This window comes from Chionomys nivalis, chromosome 23 (genome assembly GCF_950005125.1).
Source record: "Chionomys nivalis chromosome 23, mChiNiv1.1, whole genome shotgun sequence".
In the NCBI taxonomy this organism is placed as follows: Eukaryota; Metazoa; Chordata; class Mammalia; order Rodentia; family Cricetidae; genus Chionomys; species Chionomys nivalis.
In genome coordinates, this window is record NC_080108.1 from 10524802 (window position 1) to 10547593 (window position 22792).

General features: G+C 39.0%; 1 protein-coding gene across 9 annotated transcripts in view; it reads left to right on the top strand.

Moving 5' to 3' along the window:
• The window catches only part of Zfand6 (zinc finger AN1-type containing 6), a 63022-nt gene that overhangs the window by 7657 nt on the left and 32573 nt on the right, over positions 1-22792 (top strand). For 2 of the 9 annotated variants that reach the window (XM_057756065.1, XM_057756070.1), the window contains exon 1: positions 3779-3844. The exons of 5 other annotated variants lie outside the window; for them this stretch is intronic. The gene's annotated coding sequence lies outside the window, so the exon portion shown is untranslated. Of the gene's footprint in view, positions 1-3771; positions 3845-22792 lie in introns of those variants that run through there. 2 more of the 9 variants (XM_057756071.1, XM_057756068.1) reach the window with 2 other exon arrangements.

Genomic DNA, 22792 nt, shown 5'->3' on the forward strand with positions numbered 1-22792 from the left:
TTACATACCTTAAACAGCAGCTTACTGACTCTTGTATAAAGAGTTTATTCCTATCAGTTTGGTTTATTCTCTCCTATCTGTAGTTTGTCTTAATTTTCTTTTCCATTTTTTCTTTCTTCTCTCTCTCTCTCTCTCTCTCTCTCTCTCTCTCTCTCTTTCTTTTTTTGGTTTTTGGTTTTTTGAGGCAGGGTTTCTCTGTGGCTTTGGAGCCTGTCCTGGAACTAGCTCTTGTAGACCAGGCTGGCCTCGAACTCAGAGATCTGCCTCCAGAGTGCTGGAATTAATTAAAGGTGTGTGCCACCACTGCCTGGCCTGTCTTTCATTTTCTTAATGTTTCCTTTGTATGCAGTGTGTGCTTGAATGGGCATGGCCAACCTATAAGCACATAGGCTTTGTGCTCTCCTGCACCCCCAGTCAGAAGATGCCACACCAGGGCTGGCAAACTAAAGCACATCCCTGGCTGCTGGAAGTAATGCGTGTCTGCCAGGGAAATATGTTTTGAAAATTGTTTCCCTTACCCCATAGATAGTTGATTTCAGACCTTATTCTCGCTGATCCCAGCATGTTATGCTGAAGTCAGGGTGGTCTTTTCATTGGTGACTTTGCACATCGCCTTTTCTTTCCAGGGAAAGTGCCAGGATGAATTACTTTTGTAAAAACAACAATGGATGCTATTCTTTTTAGATTTTGTTTCTATTTTTTTGTTTTGTTTTGTGACAGTGTCTCCTGTGGGGTGGGCAGGCCTAACACTATATTAATAGCAAGGATGACCTTGAACTTCTGATCTTCCTGCAGCCGCCTACTAATTGCTAGAATTTTTGGCATGCCTTGTGTGTAGTGCTGGAGGTCATACCCCTGTGGTTCTAGGGTTCAATCCCAGGGCTTTGTGTATAGTGGACAAGCATTCTCCAACTGCACGGCACCCCCACCCTCATTCCCAGCTCTATGTAGGATTTTTTTTTTTTTTTAAATCAAACCTGGTCAACCAAGTTGTTGAGTGGTGACATATTGTTTTATGAATTGTTTTTGAGCCGGGCAGGTTTGGGGAAGCCTAGGTTCCCATAAAGAATATGCAGTCTTTCCTCTGCAGTTTCACATACAGAGCTTCTCAGTGTCATGCAGGCTCCTTGTTCTTACCACACAGTATGTTGTCATGGAATTTAGGTACGTGCTTCCTGGGTTTGATACTGCTTCTGGGCACTTGATTTTGATGCTCTTTTCTACTGTTAGAAAAAGAGTAAAATACTGTAATTTTAATGTGTGCCACCTAAAATCATGATTATCTCCAGGAAGTTCTTTCACTTCTTGGTCTCTTAAGTCCTTTTTGTTTTTGTCTTTTTGAGAGAATCTCGAAAAGTGTAGTCAAAGCTGGCCTCTTGATATGTACTCCAGACTGACCTTAAACTTGTGGTCATCCTCTTGCCTCAGCCTCCCTGGGGTTGGGATTACAGGTGTGTACCAACACAGTTGGCTCACATCTCCCCTTTCGTCTTGGTAGTAGACTGGTTTTAGTGTTAGTGCTATGTTAGCATGATTAGTATCTATTCCTTACAAATAATTCACTTGGAAGGGAAAATTGCACCCGGAGCAGCAGTTTCTTCGGTGCTCTGTCTACCAATATATTATTGCCATTTTTTTATTAGGCTAATTTTTAATTTTTTTGTGTGTTCTTTTGAGTTCATGTCTTTGAGCACTTCTGGAGGAAGAAGACAACTTGGCAGGAGTCAGTTCTTTCCTTCCACCACATGGGTTCTAGGGATCGAGTTGGGTTGAACTCTGGTGGGCACATTTAGACGCAGGTGCCTTTACCCGCTGAGCCATCTTACCAATCTGATCCTACTTGCCAGTTTTCCTACTTGCCGGTTTTTAACTTTCTTTTTCTCTAACTTGTAAACATTTTGGTCATCCACAATCTGTCTTCCTCAAGTCTGCACTTTAAATTAGATGTGTTCTTTTTGCCAATTGCTCCGGTACTTGTCTTCCAATGTTGCTTTGCACAAGTATCACACATTAGCAAGAAAACCTGAACTTGACTCAAGAAGTGCTGGGCATTCAAAGGATCTTGGGCCGAGGCCTCTGTGAATTGGCTCTTTCAGTTTGTCCACTTAAAGGGCATAATAGAATATGCAGCTGTTTGGGCTTCAACGGGGTATTGCTCCATATTCATGTCTAGTTGCAATTATGTGAATTTTCAGTTTGTTAAAAGACTTCTGTGTTCAACACAATTTTGGTGGCTTTCTGTTCTAACATACAATTTTTCTCTGAGAAAGATTGTTGCGAGATTTTGAACTTTGAAAACTTTAAATCTAAAATTCTGGAATCCGTAAGGGTATTGAAAACATTTTAAGAACCCACTGTAAATAGCAGGCGTGGTGCCACTCGACTTGTAGTTGTGGAACTCAGGAGGTAGAGGAATGAGGAGTTCAAGGCCAGCTTCACTTTGTCTCATAAAACAGGCAAGCAAAATAATCAGAAGATCCTAATTTGAATTAATTTTATATATTAAAGTATTGGTAGGATTGAAAAGTGTATTTTACTAAACATCTTAAATGCTAGTCAGTCAGGTAATGCAAAAATGTCAAAATTTGGGATAAGTTACTAAAATGTAAGCAGTTCTGATTAAAGCATAAAATCCAGCGGATGCGGCTGTAAGTGACAGCAGATCCTTTCTCTTAAAGTCAGAGTCCAGGAAAGATACCATCCTGCAGAGTTTCTTGGATTGTTTAAAGGGAATACACTTTACATTTGGTAATAATGATTTCCTTCCTTCTCAGCACTTAGGAGTCTAAGGCAGCCTCTTGCTTAGAAGACAGCATTAGTGTGTTGTGGGCCAGTCTCAGCTATATAGAGTACAAACTCTGTTTCAAACAAACAAAAAAACAACCTGGGGTAAAAATGACATAATCCTTCCTGAACTTTGTACCTGGCAGGGTGCTGTATAGTATGGTTGAGGTTCTGGGTTAGCTCCCTTTGCACTGTGAAATAACCAAATTAACTTTGTTCTGAATGTGCCATCAGACAAATTGCCTTGTGTCTTTAGATCTCCTTTTGCAGTGAATAAGCAGTTTTAACTGGAAATAGCAATCCATTAAGAATTTCAGTGTGTTGTGATACCAAGACTGTGTCAGCGAGCTTGATAGATAGCTTAGAAGCCACTGTTGAGCATTTAGGGTTTAGATGAATCTCTAGCATTGAAGGTTTGTTTTTTTAAATGCTGGTTTTTGGGTTTTTTGTTTTTGTTTTTTTTCTTAAGTTAATGGTCCCCTCACTAAATCTTAGCGAACACACTGCTTTGTTCTTAGCGAGATTTTACTATGAATTTTGTGTAGATGTTTAAAATTTTTTAGATAAAATGTGAACTCTGAAAAAAAAAACAACCTGAACTCTGTTAAAAGAGAATCTGTTAAAAGAATAACTACACTCGTGGCTTTGTAAAAATGCCACGTTATTTATGTTAAAAAGCATGTATCTTCATAGCTTTTCACCGAGTAAATGAAAGTTGCTTCTGTGAATTTTCATTGTACTTTAGCCCAGACAAAAGAAAGCAAATCGCTTATGATGGGAAAACTGAAACATTACAGCCTGTTTCTTTAAGAAACCAGCTTATCCAGGGGTTTAGTGTGTTTAACCTAACCTGCTAGCGAGGAAAAGTTCTTTAAAATAATGGATATTAGTCGCGTCCAATCACAGCTGTCAGCCTCACTAACAGGGAGGAGGTTTGACTCTTCAGCCACTAGCATTGCGGGAGGTGGAGCTTGGTATTCAGGTTTGGTTGCTTTGGAGTTCAGCTCCAAGTGAAGTTAATCTGAGGTGAAGCAAACAGAAAATTGTGGAGGTTTTGTTGGTAGGATTTTTGTTCTAATCTTTTAATGATCTTATATTTTATACTTTTGATTCTTTATGCTTTTCTGTATACTAGGCTTTGTCATTGTTTGTATTTTCTGATGCAAACTGAACATTAAAATTAAGCAGGGAAGCAGAACAAAAGGGCTGTTTGAACAGGAAATAGGTGCTCAAAGAATCAAGCCTGACTTTATTATTATTTTTATTTTAGAATGCAACTGCCATTAAAAACCTCTCAGTCAGAATCCTTACTAGCAGGCTTTTCTCTTGAATCGGGTATTGAAGCAGCCATTTGTCAGTTTTTATATATGACATCTTGAGGAGGTCTGTTTGATATCATTTTCCTTAAATGTAAACTGTTAACTTGCTAAAAGAATGAGAAATTTGTTCTTTTTAAAAAATAGAAATACCACTGTTGATTTTTTTTTCCTCTTAGTGTACCATTCCCCCTTTAACTCCAGTGTATTTTAAATTTAGGAATGTTGACATTTTTAGTATCTCAGTACAAGCGTTTTTGATAGATAGTACATATAACAAAATAAAACTGCTTTCTTCAGAATTCATTTTTTTGAAAGGCAAAGATAGTGGTTATCTCTTTAAAACAGGAAAAAGTGGGTTTATATTTTTAATAGCTATATGTGGGCTACCAAAACTTGAAAAAAGTGTGGGTCTGTTAACATTTTTTTACCTAAGTAATTGCAAGTATGCGTCAGTATTTTTTTTCTCTTGTACCCTTTGCTATCAGGAATCGAGGTATAAAAAGTTCCTTTTCATATCAACACAGTTGCCAGCCTAGCCCTCCCAGCCAGTGTGTGTGTGTGTGTGTGTGTGTGTGTGTGTGTGTGTTTGCTGTCTGCTTGTTCCAGAGCACTCGATGCATTTAAAATGAATGCTTTTCTTCTGTGGCTATCGCTTAAACAATACTGTAGTACAGTCAGTAAGTCACACGTGTGCTCACAGTACAATCGCATGGCCTCGTTTTCCCTCTACTTCTGTAGCTTATATTTCTGCATTTTACAATAGTTGTAATTGTGTATTGGACGTCTTGTGTTAAAACGGTCTTATTTCTGGTAGTTGTTTAGTCCTCTCAACTGATCTAGTTCTAATTTTTCATATTGAGGTTGTTCATTTTTCATTATTTTAAATGGTATCACAGTGACTATTTATCTGTATATAATACAGTACTTTTTGCAAAATACTAATTTATTCAGGAAAAAAGTCGCCTGTGGAATAGGCTTACCTAGATAAGAGGATGACAACCCTCACTGGCTAAGTTGCTTTCCAGGAAGATTTTCCGCTTTTCTATCGCTGCCCATAGGGCAGCTTCAGAGTTCCCTGAGAATAACCCCTTAATTTTCTGTTAACTTTGTGCCTTTTGAGCTCCGCATTATTAGTTTTTGTCTAAACAAATATTTTATCTTAAACTTCATTTTCCATGATACAGATGGATCTAAATCCATTTTCTGGATATTAAAATTAGCTTACCCACTATAGTAAGCAATTGTGTATCTGTTGGCTGTTTTATTTATTTATTATGCATATTGCTCTCAGCATGTTCAGGGCTTAACATTTTACATTGGCTTTGTTGATGCCAGCTCTCCTGAGTATTTGCTGCTTCTGTAGGCTTATACCATAACAAACATGTTTTTTCCAAAGAAAATATATCAGGAACTTTTTTTAGAGAGTCCCAATGAGAGCACTCGTTACCTCTTTCTGAACATGTAACAATTAAACAGCCATTGTTAATTGTGTTTCTGTACTTAAAAGGCAAAATTTATATAGTTCTATGTTTTAAAATATCAATACTTTGCCAGTATTTGCAGGTTTTTAGTTAAAGGTAAAAGATAACTTTTTATACACAGTGTTTCCACCCATGTCTGTGCTTAGGGACAGGCTTTGTTTTCCAAGAGTGCTGATCCGTGCTGTCAGGAACTGGTCTCTAGGTGTGATAGGCTGTAGCTGAGTTAGAGCTGGTGGACTGATGTTGTAGAATAAATTTGACAGTTGTTTTAAGGCAAAATTCGAAATTACTAACTTTTAATAGGGATAATGATAAGCATGGACTGTTTTGTTACTCATAATGAGCACATATAATCTTGACTTAGTCGATCTCATTTTGCATTGTAAATGAGTTTGTTTCCTGTAAATTTTTCTTATAATTTACTGATGACTTAGTATCATTATTTTCCTAGCTGCTACTGCTGTGCTTTTCTTGATGTTTGTTTCCAGGGCAGTAGAGGTTTTTTTGGGGGGCGGGCTGTTTAATGCCAATTTTTTTGTTATAGTTGATGAATGATTTTCTTTCCCAGACATTTTTATTTCTTCATATTTGGAGAAGAAGAAAACACTTTATTTGTATTTCCATCATAAATATGTCCCTTATTCTTAGAAAAAATGTTTGATTTTCTTACAATTTAACTTTATCACATCAAGTAGAGATGAAAATAATTATATACGTAGTAATTTTAGTAGCAGCCACTTAAGCGATGCCTGTTGATTAAGTTTTAATAGTTACTAAGGTAAAGATTTACCTGTTTATGTGCTCTGGGGAGCACTAACACTTTGAGAAATGATTACCCTGACCAGTTTCTCTCCTGCTTCTCTGCTCTATTGGTCTCTGGTTGACAAGTAGGAACTGTCCTCTCAGTTCATTGGCTTAGTGAAAGAGTAAATGTCTGTGAATGAATATAGGGAGAAGAGAATTTGTAAATTTACCTAGATGTTGGGGAACCATGTGAGAAGTGATTAAAAATGCAGTCAAAGCCCCTACTGTTAGGCAGTTCAAACGGATGTAATGATTTTTCCCCCTCAGTCATATGAGAAAAAATTTTTGTTATTTTGTTTTGTTTATTCTCAAGATAGGATTTCTCAGTAACTAAGGAGTCTGTCTATCCTGGAACTAGCTCTGTAGACCAGGCTGACTTCAAACTCACAAAGATCCGCCTGTCTCTGCCTACTGAGTGCTGCGATTAAAGCCACCATTGCATGGCTCATGAGGAAAATTTTTAATGGGCAGTAAGTTGATAAAACTTGAGGCAACCTAGAAGCTTGTTGTTTATGAGGTTTCTTTGTTCTGTATAATAACAGATTTTAGAGTTTTGAAATGTCTGTCCTGTATTGGCTTCTAAGTGTTTTATGAGGTGACTTCTGTTGGTAACATAGGAAGTACTTATTTATGAGCTGACATCTGACTCTGTTGGGTGAATTTGGTCTTCTTGGTTTGGATGTTCACTTGAAGCAGGTTGTGGTTAGTGGTGTGGGGAAGATGAGAGCAGATCCATCTTTGTACATTTCAGTTCTACCCTGTGCAGGCACCTGGATCTCTTCCCTTCATGGATTTTTGTCCTGTACTGATTTCCTCAGTAACATTTAGTACTCTTGACAGCTTTGAAAATCTTCTCATGAGTTCAGTGACACTATCTGTGCTCCTATTTGTGAACCTCTGTGTCCTTTGTAAGTGTGTCTCCTTGTAACCATCCAGCATGTAATAGAACTCGATAGGATTCTTAACCCTTTCCTCATTCCAGCTATGTGTCCTTACTGTTACTGGTTCCAGGACTGAATTCTTTAACATGGGTGTGGTACTTGAGACCTGTAGTCATCCTGCTTACCACGCTGTGGGTTGGGGGGGGGGACCAGGGGGTTTGGACTTGGGTGTCATTCTGATGATTTCTGTTCCCCAGGTACCCACAAAGTTTTAACTCTAAATCAGTAGTTATATCTAGGATCTGTCCACTTCATTTCCTCGCCTCCTTAGCATGAGCCACACTGATTTTTGCTTAAAATTATTAGAACAGCCACCTCACTGACCTCTGCCCATTCTTTGCAGATAGAATGTACTGTTGACTGTACAGTCTTGTCTAACTGGGGACTCCTGCCTCTGGAGTAATAATGCCAGCTAATTCTGGACTAAACATTCTCTCTGGTAGTCTCTAAACAACCTTAAAAGTCATGGGACATTTAGAAAGGCTAGCTAATTTGTCCAAAATTGCCTTCGTGTGTAGCTAACACAATGAGATTGAAACCAAAGTCCTTTTCCACTGCTAAGCTATGTTCCGTTTTGAGATAGGGTCTCATTGTAACCCGGGTGTCTTTGAACTTGGAGCAGTGGTTACAGATGTGACACCGTGCCTTGCTGAGTGTGTCTTTCTAGACTTGAGTATAAGAGGACTTGTCTAGATTTTTATTGCTTTTTTCCTCACACTACTCTATTCTTTAACCAGCTGTTTACAGTTCTCTTCAGGACAGACTCAATTTTTTGACATTTTTTGAAGGAACTTTCCAAAAAAAGACATGACACTTTAGTGTGCATCTTCATGATATAAGAAGAAAAAAGAATGAGACATAGGAAAAGCGTAAAGGTAGTTTTCCATATGTGGCCTGTTTTAAATTTCTAAACTGTTGAATTCCTCACATTTAATAAAAGCTTGAGACCAGGCTGTGTTAGTGGAAGATTAGGCAGAGTGTGAAAGCACTTTATCTGAGCTGTGGAAATGCTAATGACTGCTTCTGTAGCTGATAGACTGGGCCCTGTGTAAAGGTCTATCCTGCATTCAGGTGTGTGAAGTATCTGCTTGGGAGCACAGGGCAAACAGGCTTCCTGGGTAAACATATTGCATGCTAGATGAGGCTGCTTACCAGTTCTTCTGTATCAGATGACTTTGCCACAGATGATGTCAATAAAAAGGATGAAGGTGAGCTAAAAAAAATCATTGGTTCGGATTAATTTTCATTTCAAATATTTCTTTCCCTTTTACTGTCCTCTGTTATCTACCCTACAATGTATGTGTTTAAAGCAAAGGGTCCCTCATTGAAAACCAGCAAAATACAGCTTTTCCATCTTAGTTTTGAAGAAAGGGGTGGGTAATGAGCTAGGACTTAATTTCTTTAAAGAAGTATTAACATACTTAATCACCATTGGAAATAAAGGTAGAGTAAATATTCCATAGGTTGTTTGAAAACTAAAGGGTTTGTTTTTAACTGTTAAATTTTTGTGAAACAAACTACCAAACTGCTGTAAAGAATTTTAAGGTAGCATATTTAATATCCAAAATAATGTCTAGTTTTTGATAGTGAAAAATAGCAATGTATGTGTTATAACAGTGTGACAATTTATGCTGTAATAGATTTTCATGTTATATAATGTATGTAATTTAGAAAGAATTTTATGTAGATAGAGTGCAGAACCTTTTAGCCAGTTGCTTCAAGTATATAGCATATATAGTAGCTGTAGCATTTTGTGTGTGTGTGTGTGTGTGTGTGTGTGTGTGTGTGTGTGTGTGTAGGCTTTTCGAGACAGGGTTTCTCTGTAGCTTTGGAGCCTGCCCTGGAACTAGCTCCTGTACACCAGACTGGCCTTGAACTCACAGAGATCCGCCTGCCTCTGCCTCCCAAGTGCTGGGATTAAAGGCATGTGCCACTACCTCCTGGCTTAAAATAAATATTTTATTAAGAAAATTAAATATGCCAAAGTGTGGTTTTTAAGTTACTGCTGTAGCATCTCAGCAGAGAAGACTGATGATTTTTAAGCCAAGGTGACCAGGAAACTAGAAAAGGGGTAACCTACAGGCCTTAATGATTTGTTATATATATTTGCTACTGCCTTGTAGCAGAGAGCCTCCTCCTTTTTACAATTTCAGTTATAAATCAAAAGCATAACTCACCTTTAATGATGTGACCAAAAAGTCATCAAATGGAGAGAAAAATAGATTGTGTTAGGAAAAAAAGCTTGTTTTAGCTTTTTGCAACCAAAGTCGTGCTCGTTAGCAGGTTATTATACTTGTCCAGTAGCTTGGCCTCACTTGAGCAGTTCTTGGCACGGGAAGAGGCTCCTAAGGAACTAGGGTGACAGAATGGTGTGAGTGTGAGCCACACTGAGCTGTGAAAGCTTCTTTCTATACAGAGTAGTGAGAACTGCTTAGGAGGATTGGTTCCGTGATAGCAGCTCCTATTGAACCCCCAGTCACATTTGCTCTGTTTTTACAGGGCTGAGAATTTAACCAGAGGGCTTTGAACCTTCTAGGGAAGTTCCCTACCACTAGTTATATGACTAGCCTGCCCCTGAACCTGTCCTTTTAATTCTCTTTGAGTTGACGTGTGAGTGTTTTCCTTGCATGTATGTGCACCCACATGTATGCCTGTTGCCTGAGGAGGTCGGAAGATAGCATCGCATTCCCTGAAACTGGAGTTGTACATGGTTGTGAGCCACAGTGTGGGAAGCATTCTCTTTAGCTACTTGTATTAAATCTTTATGTGTATGGCTTGTTGTTTGTTTTTTATATAAGTGGAAATGCTTGGTTGTGTGTATAATAACTCAGTAAGAAACTGTTAAACAGTTTGTCTTTCACTTGTATTAGTAATGCATTGAAATTGTTTCCTCTCATAGTACTTGTTATGATTAGATTGAAATTTTTTAATCATCCTCTGGATATAGGGCAGATACCTCACTGATGCTAATTCACATTTTCTAACTATTAATAATGTTTATAGTTGTTCATAGTTAATGCTAATACCCTACCTCCATGTGGATATAGTCTTTCTGTCTTTCCAGTTCTCTTTCTACCAAGACTCAATTTCTTGTCTCATCTTTTCCTTTAGCCTCTGATTCTCTCTTGAATCACATTTCTTCCTTACCAATACTCAAGGCTTATAAAGCTGGCGATCAGTTTTTCCATCTACTCTGCTTCTAAACCTCAGCTATCAGAAGAAAAGCACATTATATTTGTGGTTTTTGACACAGCTACCATTTTTCTGCAATTTTAAAATATTTTATTCAAGGTAAAACTTTGTTTTTATTTTATTTTAAGCTTTTTTAGTTTTGTTTTTTGAGATAGGGTTTCTGTAACAGCCCTGGCTGTCCTGGAACTGTCCTGGAACTGGCTGTCTAGACTGGCCTCAGACTCGCATAGGTCTGTCTGCCTGTCCCTTCTGGCTTTATTTCAGGCTCTTATGCAGGAGTTGTGTGAGATGATCAGTAGCTCTGCCGACCCTGCTCTGCCCTGGCATTCTGTCCTTCGTTCCAGTTTGACTTGCTGGGTTCTGCTCAGTGTGTGTGTACATGCGAATTGTGTCTCAGCAAGCTGGAGACATGTACCCCAAGTACTTTGTACTTCCTTAACAGAATATTCTCTTAGTGAGATTAAACTATCAGATTCCATGAGTTGATGTTTGGGGATAGTATGACATAATCTTGTGTCTGTATTCAGCTTTGTCAAAGATCCCAGCAATATCTTTTATCATAATTTATTTATTTTTTTTTACCACTGATCTGAAAGTAGCAGAGAGATGTATTGGGAATGAGGATGTAAATAGGGGAATAAAACAGGGACCAGAAAGAGACGTGGGGATTTTCTAACCAAAAGGTATACATGTATGAGATGGCCAAAGAATAAATAGAAGTTTCAGTATGAACTTTATAATTCACAACTCCTTCTTGGATGTCCTTTTAGGTAATAGCCTTTTCCCATCTAACTGTGTGGTTGGTTTAAACTGTTGTCGCTTTATAGGACTTGCACTTCCGTAGCATTTCATCTCATAGTTACCGTCCAGATTGTCATGAGGTTTTCTCAGCTTCCTGTTCCTGCCTCCTAATTCACAAATACCTGTACCTTCATCTTCATCCCTTTCATGATGGGAAATACATATTCCTCCTGGGTAAGGAAATTCTCTTGACATGTACAATAGGCCAGTTCTGTTTAACATGGTAGATAATGGTAGACTTTTAAATATAAGTTAAGTGAAATTAAAAGGCTAGAAAACTCCATGTGGTTCATTGATACTCATTGGACAGCACATGTTTAGATTCTTTTATAGCCTAATATTTGAAGCATTTTCTTAGAGGCCCTCTATGGTCTTTGGCTTTTTATCTATTTGTCTTCATGTGTCAAACAGTTGTGTGTATACTATGTTTTGGTCAAGGAATTAAATACATTCTTTACATATACCATATGTCTTGCCTTAATCATCCTTACATAGTTCTGTTTGGTGTGTATAGACTTTCATATATTCCTGACAGGATATTCCAGTTTACAACTTCTTTTTCACTCATCATACAAGATGGCTGTAATTCAATATGTCTGCCTTTATGTTAAAGCACAGCACAGTAGGGACCTTGCAGTGCTTACTTTGTCTCCTCAGAGCTCATATTCAAATAAATGTTGAGGTGAAATTTCGCCTCTATCTCTAGATGTTCCCTGTTGGTTAATATACTATTTGTGTAGCTCCCCATGTCTGTAAAAGTGACCAGCCTTCCCTGTAGCTGCCTGAACTCTTTCTCCCTAGTCTCCTTTAGACTAGTTTGGGCTCTAGACCTTGACATCTGTGTAAATGCTGGAACTGTGTTTTATTATTCTACTGTCCATCTCGAATCCAGCCTGTAGGTATTATACATCAGGGATAGTAGGCCACTGTGGCTTTGCTCATACTAAGCTGAATCTGTTTTCTTTAACCCAGAATATCCGTCTTGTTTTAAAATACTAACCAGGCAACATCATAAACAAACAATCCCCTCTTGTGACATAGCAAGTCACTGTTCTGTAGCTTCCCTTCCTTGGTTAGGTTTACATGTGTTTGTTTGGTCTGCTTTTGTTTTTCATATGGTTTTGTGATTTGCTAGCTTTCTTATCTTTCTGATACTAGTGGCCATTCCTTATTCAAATATGTAGCTCTGGAACTTTTCCAGGTTGCATATCTATTACTCTTAGAACAAGAATTAGAACCAGGTACTTGTGTCTATACACATTCTTTGAAGTGTGTGTGTGTGCCCGCGCACACGTATGTTTTGTACTCTCAACCCAGATGTACTTAATGTACTTCATGGAAATGCCTCTTGAAATGATTGATTAGTGACCTTGACTCGTGTATCAGAATCCATGTCTCATTCTGCACTTGCTTGGCCTTTTAGATAGAATTTCTGGGTTCAGATCATTGCTTTACCCCTACAGTGGTTTGGCTATTGCTTGAGTCCTACAGAGGTGAGAAGCTTAAATGTACCAATACTGAGAAGTGTTAGATTCTTTTAGTAGTAAAGGATTTGTACAAAGTAATTGGGTCAGAAGAGAATAAATTGGTCCATGGGAGTGAATTCCTCTGAGAATGATATTTATAAAAGAGCAGCATGGCTTCATAATCTGGCTTCCTATCTCATCATGTGTTCTTCTGCATGACTCCTGCTCAGTGATATGTCCTCTGCCTTGAGGCCCTCACTAGAGATCAAACCTCTGGGGCTACCCAGTCTTGGACTCTCAGACTCAAAACAACAAGCTAAGTAACCTCTTTATAAATGTATTTCGTGTATTTTGTTACAGGGACAGAAAACAGACTAATACTTGCCAGCAGTGTGACTTGAGCCAGTTCCATGATTTCTCTAATTTCCCCATCTGTTTCTGCCTCCAAAGGACATTGTGAAGATTGGAGGGGACAGTTGCAGACCAAGCATTGGAAGTCCTCTTTTGTTCTTATCTTGTCCTGCTGTGAGCTCACTGGCAGCTTATTTAGTCTGTACTACCCCATTGTCTTTTTACTGGCAGAGGCAGGAAGTTACCTAAGTGAATTTCCAGTAGACAGTTTAGCAGAGAGGACCCAGATAGCCAGGCGTGGAGACACACCTGTAATTCTGGTATTGATGTTATGTAGTGTGAGACCCTCCTGTTAAGTTGGGGGCGTAGCCCCAGCCCCTGGCCTGGGAGCTGCTTTGCTCTGGACTCCAAATCCCAGTGTGCAAGGTCCTGACCCCTCCCTAGGGGTGGGGGGTCAGGACCAGTCCCACAGGGTATTTAAGGGGCCTCCTAGAGGAGGAACACGTGGTTTTCTGGTCTGCATGGGCTCTTTGCTGTCCTGTCTCCCTGCCATGCACTTGGCCACCCGAGAGCATCTTACTTAATAAAACGGTGGGCATTTTGATTTGGTTTGCTCAGGCCAGGGGCTGGGGCTACACCCCCAACTTAACACCTCCCTCAACTCCCCTCCCCCCACCACAGAAAAGAACCAGGAGAAAGGTCTTAATAGAGTTGTATTGGAGAGAGATCTGTTCCCTGCTACTAGCTAGAACTCTGAAACTGGAGCATGGGAACAAAAAGTAACAAGTAGCAGGTGGTGGGTATTGTGATTTTTAATACTAGGAATTGTAGCTCTTTGGGCAGCAGAGTTTTATTATGTATTTATGTATATGAGTGTTTTGCTCAAATATATGTCTATGCAGCAGGTGCAAACCTGCCTTTGAGGTCAGAAGAGGCCATCACTTCTGTATCTGCCATGTGAGTGCTGAGAATTGAGCTTGGTCCCTCATGTGTTCTTAACCTCTGAGCCCTATCTCCATTCCTAGGAAGTAGAGTCTTAATTTTTCTTTTTACTTTTTAATTTTTAAGAACATTTCGAAATACTTTTTTTTTTTTTGGCATTCCTAAAATATAAGACCATGTACCTGAAGCAGCACTGAAAATTTAAACGCTGCTTTACTAGACCTGTCAGTGGTGGCAGAGGTAGACACAGTTCTGTGCTCCTGCCTATCGCAGTCTGAATTCTTTTCATACACCTCCATTCAGATAAACTGAATCCTTGACTACAATAGGAAATATCAGAGTGGACAAATATGAACCCAACATGGAGCTTACTAAAAGTATGTTTCAAAAATGTGGTTTTAAGTGCAGGGGTTAGAAAGAGAGATACTCAGGGAACGTACAAGGCACACCCAAGTGTATGTACGAGCTTCTCGAGGTAGAGCTGTGCTTTATTGTGTTCACAGTAGTCATATATGTGACTTTGTGGGTTTCAGAGCTATGAACTTCAAAGGGTTGCTGAGAAATGTAAATGAGGGGCTAGATGGTGATGGTGCTTCCCGCCAAGGCTGATGATCTGGGTTTGTTTCCCAGGACCCACATGGTAGAGAGTGAACTGACTCCCTCTGACTTTCCTAAGAGTCTTGTGTGTGTCCACATACCAAATAAATGTAATACTTTTTTAAAAATGTAAATAAGTTACTGGAGAATTCCTGAGGGAAATGACAGGATTATAGTGGATAAAGTCAAGCTCTAGATCACAGGGATGCTAAAAGTTAGGTATCTTCACTGTAAACAAAAGTTAATAGTCTTTTGTGTGAGTCCCAGAAATAATCCAAGAATGGAATAAGGCCACACGTGTAACCCAAAGCCCAGCTTTGTTGATTACTGTTTTAACATTATTGGAACATACTTCTCTCTAAAACGATAGTAAACGAGTGTTGTCTTCACACAAATTTTGATATTTTTTGTGTTGGAATTCTTGATTCTCAGCTAGCTTCTCATAGTCTCTTGTGTGAAAGACTTCTCCTCTTTTGCATATCCTCATAACTTACCCTCACCTGCCCCATCTTAAACCTGTCACCAAAAGTTTTGGGGTTTCCACTAAAATATTCCTTGATGTTGGGTCACACTTCAGTAGGTTTTGATTTAGAAGGTTTTCTTATCATATCTCTGACTCCATTCTGCAAACAGAAGTCACCAAAGGAAATACTGTTGTCAAAAAAGAATTTCATCAGTGAGTCAGGGTGGTTCTTTAGACCCAGTGATTGGGGAAGTGAAGCGGGGAAATTTACTTGAGCCCAGAGTTCAGGGCTGAGTTGGGCAGTGTAGGAGACCCTGTTTCAGGGGTTGGGAATGGGTTCAGGAAGATTTCATTAATGTTCTGTTGTCATCTTAGTCTGTCCTAAGTGTTAGGTGATTTTTATGTCAGAGAAGGGCGAAGAAAGGAACCACATGGGAACTAGGGAGCGAAGGCCCTTCAGGATGCCGAGTGACTGGCCACCCATGTGATAAACTCCAAGTCACATCGTATTCTAACAATTTGAATGGTTTTCTTAGAGCAATAAAATGTCCCTTAAAAGGAATGGGTTACCAGGACCTTTTTGTTCATTTTTATAGAGTTCCATTGAGATAAAACAGTATTTTAATGATACAGTGTTAACGGTGAAAATCAAGTGAAATATCTTAAATAAAAAGATTTAAAAAATCACTTAAGGTTACTGATTTGTCCTCAATATTCCTTGATCAAATGTTCTTGATTCATTCTTTTTAATAAACATTCTAATTTTAATAGATATTTAATTTCATCCTTGGTATAACCATCTGTATTAGCAACTGATTATGTTCCTGAGTTTGAATGTTTGTTCCTGATAATGCAGAAATCTTACATCTCGGACTACAAGCAAATCATTTACAATGACTATTTAGATGACAGATTAAGAGCTGTTTTGCATTTTCAGTACCATTTTTTAGAGCAAGAGAGCACGGAAAAACTTGAGTGTTTGTCAGTACAGAAAGAACGATAATCCAGTTCACTACTAGTATGTGGTCATTTGATCTAGGCTTGTCATGTCTTAAAATAATGAGTAACTGTAGGAAGAATATTTCATTCTGACTAGAACTTTGCATGTTAATGTCGTGAGAAAGGATAATATTGATTGATAGAAGAGGAAGAAAGATCTTATATTTCAAGTAAATGCTTTGTTTGTTAGGACCTTAAACAGAGTAAAAGAGATGAATGATTATTAAATAATGTTCCAAGTAAACAGAAAGTAGGTAAGATACTTATACCATGGGTAAGGTGTTACACACAGTGCAGCATTTTTATTCCACTTTTTTTTTATATTTGTGGATAGAACCCAGGGACTTGTGCATGCAGAGGAAATTCTGTGCTACTGATTCACTTCTCCAGCAAAGCTGAGAATTTTTCTAAAATTATGATCTCAAGAAATCTGGTCATTTCATCATGTGCTAGATAGTTTTTATGTCGGTTCAACACATCCAGAGTCATCTGAGAGGAGGGAGCTTCAGCTGAGAAAAGGCTTCCCATAAATTCATTCTGTAGGAAAGCCTGTAGGACATTCTCTTAATTAGTGATTGATGTGGGAGCACCTCACTGTTGACAGTGGTTTCTGTCCCATCCGATCCCGCACTTGTGAATAATTATAAACTGGTTGGCCTATTAGCTCAGGCTTTTTATTAACTAATTTCTAAATCTTAACCTGTAATACTTGTCCGTGTTAGCCACGTGGCTCTGTACCTTTATTAGCGAGGCATTCTCATCTTGCTTCCTCTACTTCTGGGTGATGACTGCAAACTGAATCTTTCCTCTTTTCAGAATTCTCCTATTCTTAGGCCCTGCCTCTACTTCCTGCTTGGCTACGGGCCAGTCAGCGTTTTATTAAAATACAAGTGACAAATCTTTACATTGTTCCACAGCACCGCACCTTTTGTGGCTGGGTGCTATAAGAAAGCAGGTTGAACAAGCCATGAGGAGCAGTACCTCTCTGTGGCCTCTGAATCAGTTCCTGTGTCCAGGTTCCTGTCCTGTTTGAGTTCCTGCCCTGACTTTCTTCAGCGTTGAATAGTGTGATGTGGACTCATAAGCCAAATAAACACCCTTCAACTTGCCATTGGCCATGGTGTTATAGCAATAGAAAGCCTAACTGAGACACGTCATTTACTTGAGCTATGTCATTTTCTGACTGGGCAATCCACCCTTCTGATGGACTTTGTAGAATTTGGTTTTATAGTTTCGAGAAAGAAAGGCAGGAAAAGAACTGACTTAAAGATAGACGTTCTCATTCCTGCAAAATGTGAATGTTTTGAAATAATCCAAACACGGGTCTTTTGTAACTGCATTCTGTGAAATTCTGATATATTATGCCAACCAAAGTAAGAAAGCTGGGAGAGTGGAGCACCCAGGCCTCTGACTGCCCTCTTGATGTAGCAGACCTTTCCGTCTCCTCCCACTGTAGGAGAGAAGCATTCTCATGTGGAGCAGGCTATCACTCTCTGGAAATAGTTGGGGTAGAGAGTATAAATGAAGCTAGGAGTTTTTTCTTCCCAAGAGAGTTTTCCTGTGTACCACAGCTTTTCCAGCTTAACCTCATCTGTGGTACCCAAACCAGAAATCACTGGCTTTGCTGGTTAGTTTACAAATTAGACATTTTTCATAAGTCCAGTGTACTAAATACGAGCCATATGTGACTTGATGAAAATTGTGATTCCTCAAACTTAAGGTGATTTTGAGAATTCTGTCAGCTGTCTAGTCAATGCTGACTTTTCAGAGGAAGCTCTTAGAGAGGGGCTCTTGTATATTACCATCCAAAACAACACTTACCTACTACCGGGCCGCTGATTTCACAGTGGTGTTATTTGCAGGAGACCATTTGTCCCTTTTGCTTTTTCTCATCTTGTTTTTGGCAGTTTTGAGAGCAGCATTTTTCTCTGCAGTGTTGAATTTGGAAGTCCTTATGCCTCTTTTAGTATCACAATGTCTGTCCAGTAGTTCAGAACAGAGCATATGAAGTGGACCATTGTCACCATACCAAGAGAGTACTTATGCATTAGTTCAAGATGGACCATCTAGATAACTTCCCCATATATGCTTTAATCTCCACCTCCGTAATTTTTTACCTAATTTCCCCTAAAATTGGAGTATTGTTAATTTGAGCATTCACATAAAGATTTAGGTATCCTTCTAAATAGTGAGATGGTGAGAAATACAACTAACCATCACATTTTCTAAAGGTGGTGTCTTAGGTGGATGCCCTCGAACTTGCTGTCCAGAATGACCTTGAGCTTCTGACCCTCCCTCCTAAATACTGGGATTTCAGGTGTGTGCCACTGTGCCCAGTTTATGTTGTGCTTGGAGTTGAGTGCAGGGTTTCATCTGTGCTGGTAGAACACTTTACCTATTTAGCTACATCCCAGCCCCAGCACATTCTTATCCTAGCTAACCAAAAGCATTTATTAATACTAAAATCACAAATCCTCTTTCTTAAACTTTACAATGGAGGTTTTGTTTTGTTTGTTCACCCTTAAGAGAATTCTTTTGGGAATGCAGTAACTCAAAAGAAGAGACAAGTTTTAAGAGCTGGCATTAGCTAGGCATAGTGATTGCATGCCTATCTCAGCACTCCAAAGGCTTAGGCAGGTGGCTTAGTAGTTCAAGGCCACCCTATGCTACTTAGTGAGACATATTACAAACAAATAATGACAGTGAAAATTTGGAGCTTTCCTGAATCATTAAGTGTGGATTCTTTCCTTCCACTATTTATTCTTTCTTGTGTTGCTTTTGAGACAGAATTTCACTGTGCAGCACAAGTTGATCATAAACTTTTCGCAACCTTCCTGCCTCAGCCCAGCCTCCCTGATAGTGTGAGCCAACATTCAGTAAACACCCATTTTTGAATATAATATCTGCAAAAGTATGCTTGTTTTACATTTTATTTATTATTTTGTGTGTGATGTGTGGAGGCAGAGGACTACCAGACGGTAGTCATTTCTCTCTGTCCACTAAACTTGGATCCACGGCTTGTGCAGCAAGTGCTTTTTTTACTCAGTGCTCCATCTCTCTGGTTCTATGTGAAAGTTTCTGAAACTAAGGGTTAATAAGCCTGAAGGATATCTTGTGGAGATGTGTACTTTAGTAGACTGAAAGAATTTGAGGTTATCACCATTACAGTCATTTAAAACCATTTTCATTTCTACTATAAATAAGGACTTGTGTTCTGTGCTAAACGTTATCTTTCCCTTTATGATTCATGAATCTTAAGAATTCCTGAGAACTAGCTGGGAAGTGCTGGCTTTGAATGGGAGGTCATTTGGTTTGCTTCTGTTACTTTTGATTCTGGCTTTGAGACACCTATCTCAAGGTCACGTAGCAGAAGACATTCACTTACCTTTTCAGAAAATTCCTAGTGTTTTAAATTTTATCCCTTTTAACTTTTGACTCCCATTCTCCTTTATTTTAAATAATAATAGTAGGATAACTTTGTGACTTTCATTATTAATTTATTTATTGGTGAACAGTTTTGTGTAGAGATCAGTATACCTTTTGGGAGTTGGTTTTTGTCTACCTTCTTGAAGCAGTCTGTCTTGTTTATCTCACTCTGGGCTCCACTCTAGCTGGCCCATGAACTTGCATAAGAATGCTGAGATTACAGGCGTAAACTATCACATCTAGCTTTTTAAACATGGGTTTCAGGGATTGAACGCATGTCTTGCACACCAGAAATTAGCATAATTTGCGTTTCTAGCAAGAAAACATGTTTGCAGATTAGGAAAGGCGGTGCTGGTAGAAAGGTTTGCTTTTTCAACTGTTATGAGAGATGGGGAAGGTTGTATCAGTACAATAAGGAAGGAAGGGAGGGAATTTCAAATGTGTGCATCAGAACTTGTTACCATTGCATGGCATGTGTCAGGGAACACTTATCTTGTGGTGTTGTGTCAGGCCCTGTTTCCTGTAACTCACTGTGGGTGCTGACCACATGTCAACCCTACTTACACTGGGTAGGGATACAGCTGTAAGGTAGGAAGTCTCATTTTGTTTTACTAGATGTCCGAGACCAGCTTCGAAAAGGATACCACTTAGCAGGGTAGGAGCATGGGGATTAGAAAAATAAGTAAAGAGAACAAAGACACGAATGAAAATAATACAACAGAAGCTTAGAGGGAGTTCCAGTGAATACTGAAATCCTTCTAAGTTTAATTTATACCCCAATACAACAGGGGGGAGAAGACAAAAGACGGCTTTAACATGATACAAAGGACAACTAGAACTTCGATACTTTGAACCATCAAGTCATTAATTCTTGAGAAAAGCATTCTATTGTTTAGGCAGTGAACCCACCCTAGACCAAGTATCCTGAAGCAGCTCCTCGCTAGGTCAAACCTCTTAATTCAAAAGAAGGAGCAGAAGTAAGCTTGAATATCCTAACCATTGGTCAGGGTGGAGTGGATCTACCTGTATGGGCCATCTTAAAGTACAAAACACCAAGTAACCACACCCTAGGTCAGGGTGTGTAGCCACGCTTGTTGTCAACAACTTTGAACAAGCTAAAACTCTGACCTTTACACAAGGTGAAAATAAGCTCACACTTTTGGGCCTCCACAACTCAACGCTGGGGATCATCAGAATATCAGCTTCAAGTATTTTTTAAATATTGTAAACCTAAGCTTATAGAAAGCTACTGCAACCATATAAATTCCTTGTGTGCTTCTTAGGAGGGTCCGACCTCCATTAGTACTTTATCCAAAGTATTATTGTATTCTAGTCAGAATGTTCTTTGGTTGTTGTTTTTTTGTGGTTATATGCACATGTTTTGGAGGCCAGGGCACAAGTTCAGATGGCATTCCTTAGGAGACATCTACCTTGTATTTTGGAGCAGGGTTGATTTCTCTGACTTGGGGCCAGCCCATTAGATGAGGCTGTCTGGCCAGAGAATCCCAGGGAGCCTCCTGCCTGACTCCCTGGCATTGTGTTTCACTGTATTCTGTTTGTTTGTTTACATGGGTTCTGGGCATCTAACTCAAGTCCTGTTTTTGCAGAGCAAGCACTTTTACAAGCAATTAGTGTTTTCCTGATGCTTGAGAATTGACTTGTGTGCATTACAGCGTTACCTTGTATTCTTTTAGCATATGGACATTCACATACGTTCTTCCTAAGGACAAGGACATCATTTTTTAAGGACATTACTGTTACCAGATTAAGATAATGTAACATCAATATTGTCTAATTGTCTGCTATAAACTGTATATTAAATTTTCACTAGTTTTCTTAATGATTGTTTGAGGTACTTTATTTTTTTCATTTTGTCTTTTGAGACCAGGTCTCACTCTGAAACCCAGACTGGCTTCAAAATCATGGCAGTCTTCCTAGGTGCTAGGTGTTTATATGGACCACCATACCCAGCAACCAGTAATGTCCGTGAAATCTGATCTGGACCACTCATTGCCTTTTCCTGCCACATCTCTTTTTTTTTTTTTTTAATTCTTGTTATTAGGGACTTTTCTTAATTTTCTTTTATTTACAGACTTTGATGCTATTGAAGTGGGTGGCAAACTTTATTGTAGAATATCTGTCAAATCAGGCTCATTCATGTGTCAGGAATGTCAGTCTGTGGTATGCGCTTCTTGGCGTTCCACATCAGGAGGCATGTGTTCACCTATGTCTTCATTAGGGATAAATTTTGATAATTTGATTAGTATGAGATCTGCTCAGGTCCTCCTCGTCAGTTAATTTCCAGGTGTGCTAAGTCACCTGTGGAATGCACCTTGAGATTCAGTGTATAGCAACCTTCAGGTAGCCTTCAGCCACCAGCTTTAACCCTCTGTAATAATTTTACCAGAGTCATTTGCTACAGTGGTAGTGACTCAGGCAATTAGTCTCAAGTCTTTAATAGTGTGAACTCAAAACTGCGAGAGGGAACCTGTTCCAACTGCTGGATCCTTAGCTTTAAACAGTGTTTTGTGTTGGACAGGAACTTGTACAGATTGTTTTAAGCAACTTTTGCACCATTGGAGGTATCTGCTTCTTTCCTCTCTATGACAGCATTTCAGTTGTGTTTCTTTTTCTTCCTTGAGGTCGTTCCCTCTAGTTTCCCGTAATTGCTTCCTTCAAAGAGATGGCTTTCCTAAATTTATAGCCATCCTGCCATCTTCCTGATAAAGCTAATTTAGTAGTGTTGTGTTTGACTATACGGGAGACAGTTCCAGACATGGCTTGCTATAAATACAGTGGATCACTGTGACCTGTTATCTAATCTTACCTGAGGCTGAAAAGCACTGAGTTGAGGAGAAAGATCCAGGCCTAGTTCCATAGTCTGTGAAGAGTGCGCATTGTACAAGAGACTAGTTGGAAGGAGGATAGTGCATGTCTGTAAAACTTGTGTGGAAGGTTTTCTAGGAAGTTACAAACTTTGTGAAATGTTATTTCTCAGATCATTTGTGTTTATATAAGTAGATTATAAAGAAGCATTTGCTTTGAATGAACTCATTTAGTTATCTTTATAGAATAGCATGTGCAGTATTTTAGCATTAGTTACTATAATTCTTGTAGAGTTGTTTCTTGTACTTTTAAAAGTCATGTTAAGTATTTATCCTGTATTCATGAAGTAGTAAAGCTTGTTCTAAACTTTACTATAGATAATGAGAGCAGAATAGATGTA